The following is a 16,631-nucleotide window of genomic DNA, read 5'->3' on the forward strand; positions in this document are numbered from 1 at the left end:
TAATCTTTTAAAGAGTAAAATGCTAGGAAAATGTTAGGAAGCTTGAAAGATTGAGAGATTTCTTCAAGGAGATTGATACTAAAGGATGTTTCCCTATTCTAAGGATGTCCTGATAACTCACTTCTGCCTTTATAAGAAAAAAACCCAAAACTTGATGTCACCCTTTCCTTTGAAACTACAACACTACAGGCAGTCTTCATTCAGGGACCACAATTAGTTCTGGTAACTTGGTCACTAAAGCAAACCGGTTACTAAACAAAACCATGACTAAACAAAACAATGATCTTGTTTCGACTTTCTTTTGCTTTATAGACCTTCAAAGGTCATATATGTGAAGATTGTCACAAAGTTGATTTTTTGATAACTGAGAAAGGTTGCTAAACAAGGCAGTCACTCCATGAGGATTATTGGATTGGCATGTACAGCATGAGAATTAACATGATTCATTATTATTTTGAATAACAATATTCAAAATTAGAATTGGAATTAGAAAGCTAGAAAGGTGCTCATTACCAGACTAACTAATATTCCCACTCTCTCTCTTGAAGCTCAGGAAAAGAAGGGAATATGCTGGGTCACAGCATACATTGACATAGTGACATGTCTTTGGTATGAACACTGTCCTCTGTAACCCAATGCACATTCACTTCAAAGTTAATTCTTCATTAAATGTGCTTCTGGCATACTTACGTAAGAAAAAGAATGCTCTGGGTCTTCAGAAAGCTAATGCAGAATATAATTTCCAGACAGGAAATTGAAGAGTCTATGGGATAGCCCCAGCAAGTGATTAGATAAAGATCTTGCTGTTTCAATGCTACTGATGTGTAAAAGCCTTTTAGGCATGTTTGAGTATGAATAGAATCGGAGGTTTTTTTTTATTATTTCCTTGCCAAGCTATCAATTTGTCTTTCTTCTTCTTCTATGCCAAAATTAAAGCACAATTGTATATTCATTAGGCGTTCCTGATTCTGAATTATGTGTTGTTCTCTCTTGGACTTATGTAGTGGATAGGTATAATAGAATAACTGAAAAGCCAGGTATAGCTTTTTTAGACGCACACACATATATGAACAGTATCCTAATAATGAATCTTTTAGCCACGCAAGTTCAATTCTAATAAAACATATAATAGTGCTGCCACGTGTGTTACCTCTCCATATTCAATTGATATTTAACAGGTAAATCTGATTCAAATGTCAACACCCAGATCATCTTTCCCAAAGTCATCCCAAAGAAGGCAGCTCCACACCTGCCAAGAAGGTTCCACACCTATTTGCACTACCCAGGTGACCCTGAGGACACAGACAAGCCTCCAAGTGGCCTCAACGACTCTCTAAAAGAATGCAAATGATCAGCTCTCTGCAAGGAATATAAATCATTCCATTCCCCACCATCCAGTCAGAGCTGAAGAAGCTTCTTGGATGAGAAGTGAAACGTCTTCAAAGAAAAAATAAGTCCAGTTGCCTCTTGAAAAAGAACCTTTGGGACAACTACGACCAGGATGACTCAGAATATCTATAGATTTTCCAAAGTCCAGTAACAGTTTTCTTGTTTATTGAAATGTGGATGAAAAATCAAATCTCTGGAACACAGGAGTGGATGAGTTTCTTTCTATCCTTAGTGAAAGAAGTTTTACATATACGTTTAAGGAGTTAAAATATATTTTTGGAATAAACAACAAAAGGATGATTAAAATGTTGATTTTAGAAAGTTACAAAGGGACTAGGGATCCAGAAAAATGCGAGATAAGTTTCTGGAATTAATTATGAGAAAACTTCCTGTGAAAAATATTTGTTTTGAATTTTTTTTTTAAAAAAATGATAGGATGGGACTTTGAAGGCTACACACCGGAAGGAACTAGAAAGAACTAAATACTACAATGAAAAAAAAAAGAGCACTTAAATTTCACTTACTAATATGGAATGGAGCAAAATATTTCAACAGGGGACATATTGAAGTATATTTTTCAACAATGAACCCAAAAGTAAATTTGAAGAGTGTCTGCCTCTATAGATAAGACTGTTTTTCAAACATGATATGGTAGAGAAAAACGTTTTACCTGCGAAGATTGCTCTGAAGGAAGATTTCAAAATGTCAAGTTATGGGACTGATTTACAATCACGGATCGACAATAGGTATTTGCTTTCTACAGGTAGCCCTTGTTTAACAAACATTTGTTTAGCAACCATTTGTAAAAAAGATGGCACTGAATGAAGGAACTTATGACTAGTGCCCAAATGTACAGCCATTGCAGTACCCCTGTGGTCTCCTGATTGCAACCTGGGTTCTTGGCAACCCGTTTGTTCTTAGAGGACGTTTATTTTTATTTATTTATTTTATTTTGTCATACGGTATATATAAGCATAAGCATGAAATAACTATACAATATATAAGCATATATATAAGCCTAAGTATGTAATAACTATATTAATTGGATATAATGAAAGGAAACAATAGGACAGGAACGGTAGGCACGCTTGTGCTCTTATGCACGCCCCTTACAGACCTCTTAGGAATGGGGTTCCTAACACATTCCCTGTGATACTGTGATTGCCATGGACAATTTTCTCTGAGGGCATCCCCAGAAAATATATGGGGAAGACAGCAGGAAAGGTCACCACCAGTGCTAGTCCAGAGAGCTCGCTTTTGGGAGGGATGTTTTTTTTAACCCAACCTCTTTGAGAGCAAAAGGGCTACTCAGTGGAGAGACTCTGCCCCGTTGGGTGAAATCAATCCATCAAGAGATTGAGAGCTTTTGCTCTCAAGGAGGCTATGTGAAAAAAGCCCCTTAGGATGGGAAAATGTCCCTCAGGATGGATTTTCCCCCCCAGCCTCCTTGACAGCAGAAGTGCTGCCTGACAGATTGATTTTGCCCTGTGGGCAGAGTCTTTCCACTGAGTAGCCCTTTTGCTCTCAAAGAGGCTGTGGGTGAAAATGTCTGCCCCAAAAGCCAAAGAGGATTTTGTCACAGGGTACTTGCAGCACAGGGTATTTGCAGCAGCCCCTCAGAAATGAAATGATTTCTACTATGTTAATGGTTTTTAGTCAGGGTTTTATTATTGTTTTAATTAGTTTTAACATTTGCCAAAATTGAATTAGATTTTTATAGTGTTTTTTAACCTTATTTATGAATATTGTTTTACATTGGCTGTAAACCGCCCTGAGTCCTTCGGGAGAAGAGCGGTATAGAAATTTAATTAATTAATTAATTAATTAATTAAATACTCATTTCTGAGAGCTGGCTCCAAACGGCCAGTGCTGCAATGCTCTGCACCAAAATCCCCCTTGGTTTTGGGACAGGTTTCGTGTCCCACTCCTCCTCCGACGGCCGGGTCTGGGAAGTCTGTATCAAGCATGGCCACGAAGCCTCTGCAGCTTTGCCAAATTCCTGTCAGAATTCTCAGGGCAGGCAGGAATCCAAGGTGTGACTTCAGCAACCAGATGAGACTTTGCTTGACTCAAGGAATGCCAAAAAGCAGATCCTTTATATAGGCCATAGGGTGTGGCTCCATGACTCAGCACTTATCCAGGCCTGCCCCTCCCTTCCTTTTGCTGACGTCGCCTCTCCATTCTCCGGAAGCGGGGATCCATCCACTGTGTCTTTCCGTCCTCCTGCTCTGCTGCCGGCACTTCTAGCACGTGGCTGGCTTCTTGCTCACACACTGTAGGAGGAAGGTTTGTTTGCTCATTCTGTCTGGGCATGGTGCCAGGGCTGGAGGCTGAAGGCATGCCAGGCCATTCTTCTTCACTATCAGTCTCTGGCTCAGATAGCAGGAGATGGGAGGGGCCTGGCTGAGGAGAGGAGGGCGGGCGAGGTACAACAACAGGTTTGTTTTTTGTCTACAGTGCTGGGCTGAAGAAAAGGAACTTAGATTGTCATGATCTGAACGTCTTTCCTCCAGCCCAGCAGTGCAGTTCCTAGAAAGGAATTGCCTGCCCACTTCAGCAGGCAGTTCATTTGCTCTACCCCCTTAACAATTCTTGCAGTCATTTAATGACTATCATAGGGAGAATTGGGATTGTGGTTGGTGAGAAAGGCACATGAACTCCAGAGTAACAACTGCAATGACTTACGACCTAAATTACAGGCCCAGTTGTGGTGATAAGTTGAGGGCTACCTGTATTTATGAGTTGGCTGTCTATAAGCAGAACAAAAAGATTTGCCAGTATTATTTCATATAGTCAAGATTTAAAAACTAGACTGAATGTTCAAACAGTAGCTTAAATTATGAGATATGTTTTTGTTGTTCCTTCTGGATTTCCATGTTTCTTCGTGTTTCTCTTTTTTCTTTTTGCATACTAAAGCAACACAATTTATTGAAAAGGAAACAAAAAATTTAGAACTTTATCTTAGCTATACCTAGCAAAAGAAGACTAAAAGGGCCAAATTGGCTTATAAAATCGAACAGTCCATGTACCAATTAACACATCCTATATATTTAGACCCTATATCCTATATATTTAGCCTGCACAGCCAATCAAAATCAAAGTATGAAACCTTGATATGGTTGCTGTGTCTTGGCTGAGGAAAACAAAAGGATGAATAATTAAACTTTAAAACAGTTAAATTTTAACTGTAAAAATGGGAAAATTATTACTAACCCTCTTGTATTATGCAGGAACTAAGTTGTATATGGAAACATTCACAAATCCTGTTCCACTACAGCATTAAAGACATGTGTCTATACACAATGAGCAGGCTGATTGAATTATATATTCATAATGGGAACTTTTTGCTCCGTCAGGAGTTTCAGTTAAGAATGTTTACAGGTTTGTATATATGTGTCTGAAAATTTACAGCCAAGTAAGAGGCATTCAAATCCATTCTTATATTTATTTAAATTTGTATGCTGCCCAGCTCCCAATGACGCTGTGTATCTCTACAATGCATGTACCTTTTGGCAAGGCTCCTTCTCATAATACCTTTTCACAAGCCACAACAAGACTCATACCAGTGCAAAAAGACTTTCAGTCCTATAGGTGATTAGGGTTCCTGACTTTCCCATCAATGCTGGGATAGTCAGAAGGCATAGTATGACTAGTATGACTTTGCTTATCCTTTCATGAGTTCAATAATGCTATGCAGAATGCAGAGTAATATAAAATGCAGCAAAATGCTCCTTGGCTCCATACAGTGAAGAAGACATGAGTTTTAAACAACCTTCAAAGAGAATAAAAGTTTCCATTGCTTACATTTGCTCAGACTACATGCATATCATTTCAAAAGGACGGCAGGGATCCATTTAAAACAATGAAAATATATTATACCATATGAAACACTTGGTTATTTGTCATCAAATCTGTTATCCATTCCAAGATTTAAATCCATAGTTTAAATAGGTATATCTGTGGTTATTCAACTGATCATGGCTTTATGTAATAGTAATGGGTTTTATGGGACCATTTACTCCCCTATTTCTTGGAAGGCAACAAGGGGAGAAGAAAAGAAGACAAGTAGGGTGGGGCATAACAGAACTTTGTTTAAAGGTTGCCACATGATAGCTTATAATCAACATTTGATCTGATTCCATTACTCTCCCTAGTTACTAAATATGCTATTTTTGAAAAACTGGAGGAAGAGGACTGTGAAATAGCGTCATTCTGTGGGAAGATTATTTTTTAATGAAATCTGTACATCATCTCTCATGAGTTCAGAAACAATATTTTAATTGCCCCAAATGCTGAAAAATATCTTGTTATAGAAATAAGCCATAAACACAGTAGAGGCATCATACACTGAAACAAATATTGAAGCAATCTATTCTTCCTTTTTCTGGGTTTTTTATGCCACTGTTTTCGGTGTTCTAAACCCATACTGGGCAGTGAAATTTGATGAATGAGAATTTTATTTAGCATTCCTTTCGAAGGAAAGAATTCTGGAAAAATGTGCCATGCTCTTGAACTTATTTTGTTACAAGGGTAGGAGTATATGAATGATCTCTCTTTCAGTTGTACATACATCCTCCCAAAGTTCCATATTTAGTTAAATTCCAGAGGAAGGCATTATAAGGTTCCCACACAGTGTTTTCAGTACAGGTAGTCCTTGACTTACGCAGCTCATTTAGTGACTCTTTGAAGTTACAATGGCACTGAAAAGTGATTTATGACCATTTTTCACATTACAACCATTTCAGCATCCCCATAGTCATGTGATCAAAATTCAGACAGTGGCAACTGACTCATATTTATGATGGTTACAGTGTCTTGGGTCATGTAATCCCATTTGGCCTCCTTCTAATAAGCAAAGTCAATGGGGATGCCAGATATACTTAACAACAGTGTTACTAATGTAACACTTGCAGTAGTTCACTTAACCGTGGCAAGAAGAGTCATAAAATGAAGCAAAACTCACTTAAAAATGGGGGTGGGGATATGCTGACTCTGTAAACAGCTTAGAGAGGACTCTAACGCACTGTGAAGCTGTATATAAGTCTAAATGCAAGTGCTATTGCTTTCCCCCTAGCAATTGTTAACCAGAAGTACACTTCTTTTAATGTTGACTATAATATACTGTATAACTATTAGGTAAACTGTTATGTGACTAATACCCCTTTAAAACAAACTTCCTTTGTGTTAACAGACTTTACTGAATAATAGGCATGGGACTCTTCATCAAGATTACACCATGTCTGACAAAAAGTTTAATCTTTCATTACCAGCAGTCCCAATGAAACAGTAATAGAAGCATTCTCAGCATAATAGCAATATTGAAGAGAGTTACACTGATTAATCAATAGGGAAGTTTTAGATGAGGAAACGGAAATAGCAGACACATTGGGGAAAAGTGGTTTTATGATGCTGGAGCTTCTGATGTTAAAGTAAGCCAAGATGAGCATAGCTGAACTTGTTTCTTGTATTCAAAAACTGAATTAATGATAAGTAGGCAGGAGAAATTAATGGGAAATCATGTCACAAGCTAAAATGAATGTTGAAAAGTGGTTCCAAAGAGAATTGCTCTGCTTAAAAGGAAGATCAGTTCTATCACTATTGCTTCCTTCTTTAATGATCTGCAGACCAGATTGCTGTGGTTTCTTTGAGATTAGAATGCCTCAAGCCAAAGTCATAGCAGAACCCCAAATAAAAATTGAAAGACAAGAGAAAGAGGAGAAATCATGTATAGGTATTTTGTATGGCTTGTGGTTTATGTATTCTTGTCTTATTTAGCAATAAGGGAATGCAGTGGGCAGAAATAGTTCTGTTTGTGTTTTCTGAGCTGGACAGGAATTTTGCATAAACTGGGAAGTGCAGAAACTTTTTTTTTTCCTTTAACAAGGATTTCCTGGGAACTTGCTTTTCTCCCTAGCCTTCTCAGTTGCTGGCTAAATTCTATAGGCTGCATAGAAGAGTCAGACTGATGTCTCAGAACATTTACCAGAATATTTGATGGACTGTCTGAATGGGGATTTCGGCTTTATAGAGGATCCTTCAAGCAGAAGTAAATAATTAAATATATTTAATTTAATATAAATAATTAAATGGAACAAAAATACCAAGATTGTAATTACAAAGTAGAGATGCATTATATTAATGATCTTAGCTGTTGACTAATTGTATATATGTTCTGTACAAGTGAACAATTTCCTCTACAAAAATGAGCTAAAGAAAAGTCATTCCTGCCATTTGGAATACAAATACCACAAATCTAATCTAAGCAAAATCTAAGCAAAAGCTGACGCCATCAATTTACCTGTGCATTAATTTTTAGTATAATTATTGGAATGATTCATTGGGCAGAATTCTACCCATTTTTCCTCTAGCTTTGGAAGATTTAATAATAGCATAACTTATAGGAATGAAAAAGAACCGTCAATGATGAAGGTAACATAATTTCAACTCCTGCAATTCATAAATTTCATTTTTTAAAAATGCCATCTTAGAATAGTAGAACTGAAAAGGGCAAATCAGGCAACTGAATCCAAACCCTGGCTCAGTATATGAATCCATAATTAAAGGTTCCTAGACAGATTATGTCTAGCTTCTGCTTAAAGGCTTGCTCTGATGAACTGGATTTTTAAAAAATTTTATTGGATTTTTAAAAATCTTCAATAAGAATCTCTTCCTGTAATTTAAATCAATTGTTCTATGCTCTATAGTTCTGAATGATGGAGAACAGATTTTCTGCTACGTGATGTACTTTAAGGTATTATATCTCCTGCCAGCCTTCTCTTCATAAAGCTAGATAGGCCCAGCGCCTTCAATTTCTCTACATGAGACTTAGTTTCTAGTTCCTTGATCATCTTTATTATCCTTCTTTACGCCTCTTCCAGGAGCTGTGAATCATTCCAATAACTGTGACTCTGATATCCAGAACTGTATCTTATACTTTAAAGTGAGTCTGACCAAAGCAGTAGTTATTCCATTCAATTTGATAACTATATTTCACTTAATGTAGTATAAAGTGTTTTGCCTTTTTTGCAATCACACTCCTGACTTGTAGTCAGTTTATTGCTATTATTCTAAGATCTTTCTCACAAGTACTATTGCAAAACTAGATGACTACTTCCATACTTATATATTCATTATCTGGTTCTTAAGTATATAATTTCCCATTTTGCTTCTTAAATTTTGCTATATTTTCAGCTCACATTTTCAAATTTTCATTAAACTTTTGGTGATAGAATAGAATAGAATAGAATTTTTTATTGGCCAAGTATGATTGGACACACAAGGAATTTGTCTTAACATAACATAACATAACATCAGAGTTGGAAGGGACCTTGGAGGCCTTCTAGTCCAACCCCCTGCCCAGGCAGGAAACCCTACACCATCTCAGTCAGATGGTTATCCAACATTTTCTTAAAAATTTCCAGTGTTGGAGCATTCACAACTTCTGCAGGCAAGTCGTTCCACTTATTAATTGTTCTAACTGTCAGGAAATTTCTCCTTAGTTCTAAGTTGCTTCTTTCTTTGATCAGTTTCCACCCATTGCTTCTTGTTCTACCCTCAGGTGCTTTGGAGAACAGCCCGACTCCCTCTTCTTTGTGGCAGCCCCTGAGATATTGGAACACAGCTATCATGTCTCCCCTAGTCCTTCTTTTTGTTAAACTAGACATACCCAGTTCCTGCAACCGTTCTTCATATGTTTTATCCTCCAGTCCCCTAATCATCTTTGTTGCTCTTCTCTGCACTCTTTCTAGAGTCTCAACATCTTTTTTACATCGTGGCGACCAAAACTGGATGCAATATTCCAAGTGTGGCCTTACCAAGGCATTATAAAGTGGTACTAACACTTCACGTGATCTTGATTCTATCCTCTGTTTATGCAGCCCAGAACTGTGTTGGCTTTTTAACAGCTGCTGCACACTGCTGGCTCATATCTAAATGGTTATCCACTAGGACTCCAAGATCCCTCTCACAGGTACTACTATTGAGCAAGGTACCACATATACGGTACTGGTGCATTTTGTTTTTGGCCTAAATGTAGAACCTTACTTTTTCACTGTTGAATTTCATTTTGTTAGATAGCCCAATGTTCAAGTCTGTCAAGATCTTTCTGTAACTTGAGCCTATCTTCTGGAGTGTTGGCTATTCCTGCCAGCTTGGTGTCATCTGCAAATTTGATGAGTTCCCATCTATCCCTCGTCCAAGTCATTGATGAAGATGTTGAAGAGTACTGGGCCTAAAACAGAGCCTTGGGGTACTCCACTGCATACTTCCCTCCATGTGGATGTAGTTCCGTTGAGGACTACACGTTGAGTGCGGTTGGTCAGCCAGTTACGAATCCATCTGGTGGTGGTGCTGTCTAACCCACATTTTTCTACTTTATCTAGTAGTAGGTTATGGTCTACTTTATCAAATGCTTTACTGAAGTCCAAGTAAATTATATCGACAGCATTCCTCTGGTCTACTAATTTTGTCATTTTGTCAAAGAATGCGATAAGATTAGTCTGGCATGATCTGTTTTTGACAAACCCATGTTGGCTTTTGGTTATTACTTTGTTTGCTTCTAGGTGCTCTCAGTGTACATAAAATAAAAGATACGTTCATCAAGGTACAACATTTACAACACAATTGATGGTCAATATATCAATATAAATCATAAGGATTGCCAGCAACAAGTTATAGTCATACAATTTGATTTGATTTCTGTTGCCTAACTTTCCGTATGTCCCTGTTAAATTTCATTTCATTACTGTCAGTCCATTTCTCCAGTTCATTAAAATAATTTTATTTCTGACTTCTAGGGCAGAGGTCCCCAACCCCTAGTCCATGGACCAGCATTGGTCCATGCCATGCAGAAACTGGGCTGTGCAAACAAGCGAAGCCCCATCCGTGGGCTGCAGGCAGCATGCAAACAAGTCTGCAGAAAAACCTCTCTCCACTGATCCCTAATATCCAAAAAGTTGGGGGCTGCTGTTCTAGGGTACCAGATGCCAATTTTGTATCATCTGCATGTCTGATAAATATTCTTTTCCCCGCTTCATTCAAATAAATAATAATGCAGAGAATTTGAGACTGAACCTGTAACACCCCATTCAGTATCACTCTTTCTGAAAAATTATTGAAGTTCATTCTGTTGGAGTACACTTTTTGAGTAAGCTAAGCATCCTTTCCATTGTCATGACATTCAGACCACAGGTTTGTAATTCAGAATGCATGGCATAAATAGAAATGTAAATAGACAGACAGACAGAAAGACATAACATCTAATGATCTAATAAGTTATCTGAGCAGAAAATAAGTTTAGACTACCTTCTTGCCAAATCTAACTTTGACAATCTCGACAAAAAATGTCTAAAACATTCTGGCTTCTAGTAACCACATTATGCATAATGTTACTGGGCCATATTATCTGAGGGACTGCCTCTCTCTGGCTATATCTGCCTACCCTTTCGGGTGCCAAAGAGAAAGCTGTGGATCCCAACTGCTCAGAAACTATATCTGCTGGGTCCCAGGAAGAGGGGCTGCTCTGCCATAATGCCCACCTTGTAGAATCTTCTCCCTCCAAAGCCCAGAGTGAGGCTAGCTTCATCTCTCTCCATATTCCGCAAGTCCCTCAAGACCTGGCTATGTCATCAGGCCTGGGGGTTTCAGGATCCTTTATTGTGGTTAATGTCATCATCTCTTGTTTTGTGTACCTTTCTAATAGTTACTTTTAAATTGTGACTGTTTTAAAAGTATATGTTTTTTTTAAATTAAGTGTTGTATGCTTTGTGACATGGGCAGCTATACAGATAGATAGATAGATAGATAGATAGATAGATAGATAGATAGATAGATAGATAGATAGATAGATAGATAGATAGATAGATGGATAATCAGACAGACAGACAGGCCAATAGATAGCAAAAGTCCATCTCTTTATGATATGATATGCAATCTTTCCATTTGTCTTCCTCCAGTCATCTTACACGTCATACATTCTCCAGAATTTTTCAAAGTTAATGCAGAAAGGCCCATCCTTAGTTAGTTTCTTCAGCATTTTACAATACAATTCATCCCATCCTGGATAGCTAAACCATATTGTTAATAAACAAGTGTTTTCCAACCATAGCCCTAGCATTTTTAACCTTTGATCCTGCTCCTCACAATTTTATAGTAGAATTTTCTTGTTGGAGAAAATTAAACCAGTGAAGGAAAATAGCAATAATACTTAGACTTATATACTGCTTTACAGTTCTTTACAGCCCTCTCTAAGAGGTTAACAGAGTCAGCATATTGGGTCCACATTTTACTGACCTTGGAAGGATGGAAGGCTGAGTCAACCTTGAGTCCGGTGAGATTTGAACTGCCAAATTGCAGGCAAGCCGGCAATCAGCAGAAGTAGCCTGCAGTACTGTACTATAACCACTGCACCACCATGGCTCACTAGGAACTGAATCATTCTGCTTTGGGTATATTAGTTCTCTTGCTCTCCTTCCTGTTCTTTAAAATATTTCTAAATAAGTCCTTTTTGTTGTTATTTTCCTTTGCTAACTTCATCTCAGTCTGAATTTTCAATTTTCTCACTTTATTTTTACAGTTCTAGCACACCTTTATGTACTTTAACTTTCCAGTCCTTGTATACATCTTTTTATTGTTTTCAGATCTTCACTAAGTTTCTTGTGCAGCAAGTGTTTTCTTCTGTAATTCTTCATTTTTTTCATCCTCAATGGAATTATTCTTAGAATAGGGTAATATGTTTTTTCTTGTATTCTTTTCTTAATGTTTTCAGTATTATATATACACCTGAGCATTCTTACTTCTGTCTATGCTGTTCTCATCTCTTTGTTGTACTTTAGCCTCCCAGCCTTTCTATAGATTAATACTATATTATGACTGATTTAAACAGAATGAAAGGTATAAATGCTATGTCTGAGAGCTGTCTTCTCTGAATGTTTACCTATTTTAGTATTTAATGATTTTAAAACGTGTTTTCAGTTAACAGAGCACTTTACATTGCTTCCTCAAAGTAACATATAGTAGAAATGTTCTACTTTTTCATATCATCTTAAATATATGAGTATTATTATTTAGAGTATTTGGAGTTTACTAAAACACGGAAGCAAGATAAAAATTATTTGGGAAACTAATTTAATGAAATGGAACATAATACAACTTCTGCTCCCTTTTGCCTGCAATGCAGTAAACCTATTTGCCATCTTATTTCACCAGATTTCTTATAGTATGTTTGATCACTTAGCTTTACTTCCTAGTATATCTATTATTAATATTTGTACATATGTTTATTTTTGTAACCCTAATGTGAATAAGAGTGTATTAGAAAAAGCCAAAGGGCATTCTACTACCACAGACCTTCTGCTCTTTTTAAAAGAATATATGTGACACAGTGTCATGCAAGCATAAATTCCCTTCACTTGTCTTTATTCTGCCCCTTCAAATCTGCTTCAAAATTCCTTCCTCTCTCCAATTTTAGAAGTGCACAGTGAGTTTTAGAGGGGAGGAGAACCAGTGGTGGGTTTCAATTTTTTTTTACTACAGGTTCTGTGGGTGTGACTTAATGGGTATGGCATGGCTTGGTGGGTGTGGCTTGGTGAGCGTGGCAGGGGAAGGATACTACAAAATCTGCATTCCCTCCCCAAACCAGGGGAAGGTTACTGCAAAATCCCCATTTCGTCCCGGTCAGCTGGGACTCAGGAGGCAGAGAATAGATGGGGGCAGGGCCAGTCAGACTTTTTACTACCGGTTCTCTGAACTACTCAAAATTTCCACTACCGGTTCTCCAGAACTGGTCAGAACCTGCTGAAACCCACCTCTGAGGAGAACCTATTTCAAAGATGGTGATCCATTGATAGAAAGGTATCTTTGGGATAAAAGTGGTACTATGGAATGAAATCCAAAGATAGAAGAGTCTTCTTACTATTTTTAATAATATGGTTGAAAGCAGAGGAAAGTCTGTTATCAGTTTAGAGAAAATGCCTCTCTTAAAAGTGTTGAACATGGTTGTCTAGCACTATCCTTGTTCCATCTGAATAAAAATACTGAGTATCTGCAACAGACACCTACATAAGTGAGCACTCTGGAAAAATCAGGATCTGATCGTCAGTTGCCTGGAATTTCTCCATGGGTAGAATGGTTCTTGACTGGAGATGTCCAGAGAGGAAGCAAACGAGAATGAGGTTAGCATGATGTCTGAATAAGACTACTTCTATAAATACTTACCTGGGTTCATTAAAAGGAATTAAACTCAACTAGATTTTCTGCAATATAAGGAAACATAGCTTTCCATTTCCTTACAGACTAGTGCAGATACCTTAATGGGCCAGATGGATAAACAGGTCTTCCTCCAATACTTTAGGGAACTCTTCCCCATTTTCTAACATCATCACACACAGAATGAGTTCAACAAATTAATCTCTATTTTAGCAGTTTCGCTGAGGAATTATTGGGGTCAGCAACTCTTAGGGAGAGAAGTTTTAGTCATGGAATCTCAGCATGTCCTATAATGTGAAGATGTCACACATCTACTGTTGATCCAGTCAGTATCAATTACTCCAGTCTTATTCTATATTCACTTATGCAGTCAATAAATTCTGCTGATACCAACCTAGCCCAACATTTACTTCAAAAGGAACACCTACTTTTGTCTCATATCAGGGGTGAAATGCTCCCGGTTTGGACCGGCTCGCCCGATCCGGTAGAGATGGTGGCTGCTGGTTTGGAGAACTGGTGGCAAAAATCCCTGGCTCCGCCCCCTGACTCTGCTGAGCTGCACCATGAGCAGAGGTGTTTTTTTTTTACTTTTAAAAGCAGTTTTTCTTCAGACGAAAACATGCCTTTAAAAGTAAAAACAAAAAGCCTTTGAGGCTCCTGCAGCTCAGCTGAGATCGGCAGAGCCTTTAAACTTTTTTTTAAAACCTCTTCAGCCAAAGAGGTTGTAAAAAAAAAGGTTTAAAAGGCTCCTCTGGCAATCCCACCTGAGTTCCTCATCACCAGAACCTTAAAAAACATGTTTACTACAAGCTTTTCAGCCGAAGAATTTGTAGAAAAAATCCTTTTAAGAGATTCTGGGCTGCCACGAGGGAAGCCTCATGGGATCGTCAGAGGAACCTTTTAAAAACTTTTTTTCCTCTGACGATCCCAGATGAGTTGCCTCATCATCACAGGCTTTTAAAATCATTTGTAACAATCTCTTACAACAGCCCATGCCCACCCAATCGCCCCGTCCCCACTTACCTTATTCCTGCTCCTTTCGGGCTGGCAAAGCATCAGCTAGCAACTGATTATGCCTGTGTAAAATCTATCTGCCTGAATCTGCTAGCAACTGACTGACTGCTTTGCTGGCTGAGAAACTCTGGGAATTGAAGTCCACAAACCTTAAAGTTACTAAGGTTGGAGACCCCTGATCTAAAAAATATAAATAAAATAAAATAAAATAATAAAATATTTGTGCAGCTTTCTGAGGTTTGGTGTGTTTCTGTAGTGTTTCACTCTAACTACACAAACACACAAAATCTCACAAAGCTGTATGTGGCATTTTATGTATGTGTGTGTGTGTGTGTCAGTTGTGTTGTGTTGTGTGTGTGTAAAGTGTGAAAGTTGGTTTTTGAGCTTTTTGTGACTATGTGAGGTTCCTGCTTGTTGCAGGGGCCATTTTGGGTGAAGTGCAGCTGCTTTTATATTGTGTGTGTCAGTTGTGTTGTTTTGTGTTGTGTGGTGTGTGTGTAAAGTGTGAAAATTGGTTTTTGAGCTTTTTGTGGCTGTGAAGTGTGTGAAGTGTGAAGTGCAGCTGCTTTTACATTGTGTATGAGTCAGTTATGTTGTGTTGTGTGTGTAAAGTGTGAAAGTTGGTTTTTGGTACCTCTTATTGTTTTTTATACTTTGTTTATTATTTTTATTATTTATTGTTATTGGCCACACCCACCCAGTCATCTGACCACCAAGCCACACCCACCAATTAAGCCACGCCCACAGAACCGGTAGGAAAATGTTTTAGATTTCACCCATCTCATACAGACAAATAAATATTGTTAGGAGTTGGCTTTAAGTTGAATCAATAAAAATGTGAACTTCTTTTCTATGTAACGTAACACAGTATGTCAAATATCTCAAATCTGTCTTCCTAATCAGGGATATGATGATTTCCCAAGCATTCACACTATGCTATGTTCACCTTTAAAAATATAATGGTTCTTTCATATAGTGCATTCACTAATGCTATAATTACTATATAAAATATGAATGCATGAATGTCACAATTTGAAAGGTAAGCTTCTTCTCCCTCTGCTTTTGTTTTAGATTTGTCTTTCAAACAAATATTTAATGAATCCAATAAAGCACAGGAAGACAGTACGGTGCCCATGGATACCAATATGACATGCCCTGGATATCTCCTTTGGTTCCCAAAGCCTCATCTATTCTTAATTTTTTTAAAAAATATGAATCTGTTACTGTATGCTGTAAAGCATCAGCCTATCATCATATTAAATGCCTTTTGATCTCAAAATTTTCCACTGGATCCTAGATGGTCAATCTGCCTTCTAGTGGGTCTTTTGCTATCGGCCATGTGCAAAAAGGTATACATTTTCTGCACAGGCAAATATCCCACAGCAGGCATTTTGTGAATGTATCAGCATACGCTTTCAGTTTGAAGCATGAACTAATCTCCCCAAAGCTACTGACCATATTGTCCTATGGCAAACATAATTACCCACATTCTTTTTAAAAGGGCAAACAAGAGCCCACATACTTCCCATATTTTAAAATGTCAAATGAGAGTCACCTGTGAGTGGTTGTCATAAATATCTAACCAAGAAGGTTGTATGACCCCATATTTGCATTTGATTCAATTTCAGGGACCTCAAAGTAGTGAAAAGAGTATAATGGAAATGCTTGAAAATGTGAAAAGTGACATTGTTAAGAGCAAGACTTTATTTTTAAAGTTCAGTAAATATATATATATATATGCACATATTTAAAGTCACACAGTCCTTTCCCCATACACAATTAGGTTGGAGCGAGCCTCGTTTCTTTCTGTGTAGAGATCTTAAAACCTAGCCCGGCTTGAGCATTGAAGCTTTAAAAGCTCCTTGAATTCGACCGAAAAGAGCAAACCCTAAAAATGTAAATCTGCGGATATCGACGAGCAAACGTAATTTTAACGACGCTGTTTCTCTCCCCCCTCCGTACTTACTGCAGAAATCGCTGCATCCCGGAAGGCTTCAAAGCACTTTCGGGTTTGGGCAGTAAAA

Source organism: Ahaetulla prasina, chromosome 1 (assembly GCF_028640845.1).
Source record: "Ahaetulla prasina isolate Xishuangbanna chromosome 1, ASM2864084v1, whole genome shotgun sequence".
Classification (NCBI taxonomy): Eukaryota; Metazoa; Chordata; class Lepidosauria; order Squamata; family Colubridae; genus Ahaetulla; species Ahaetulla prasina.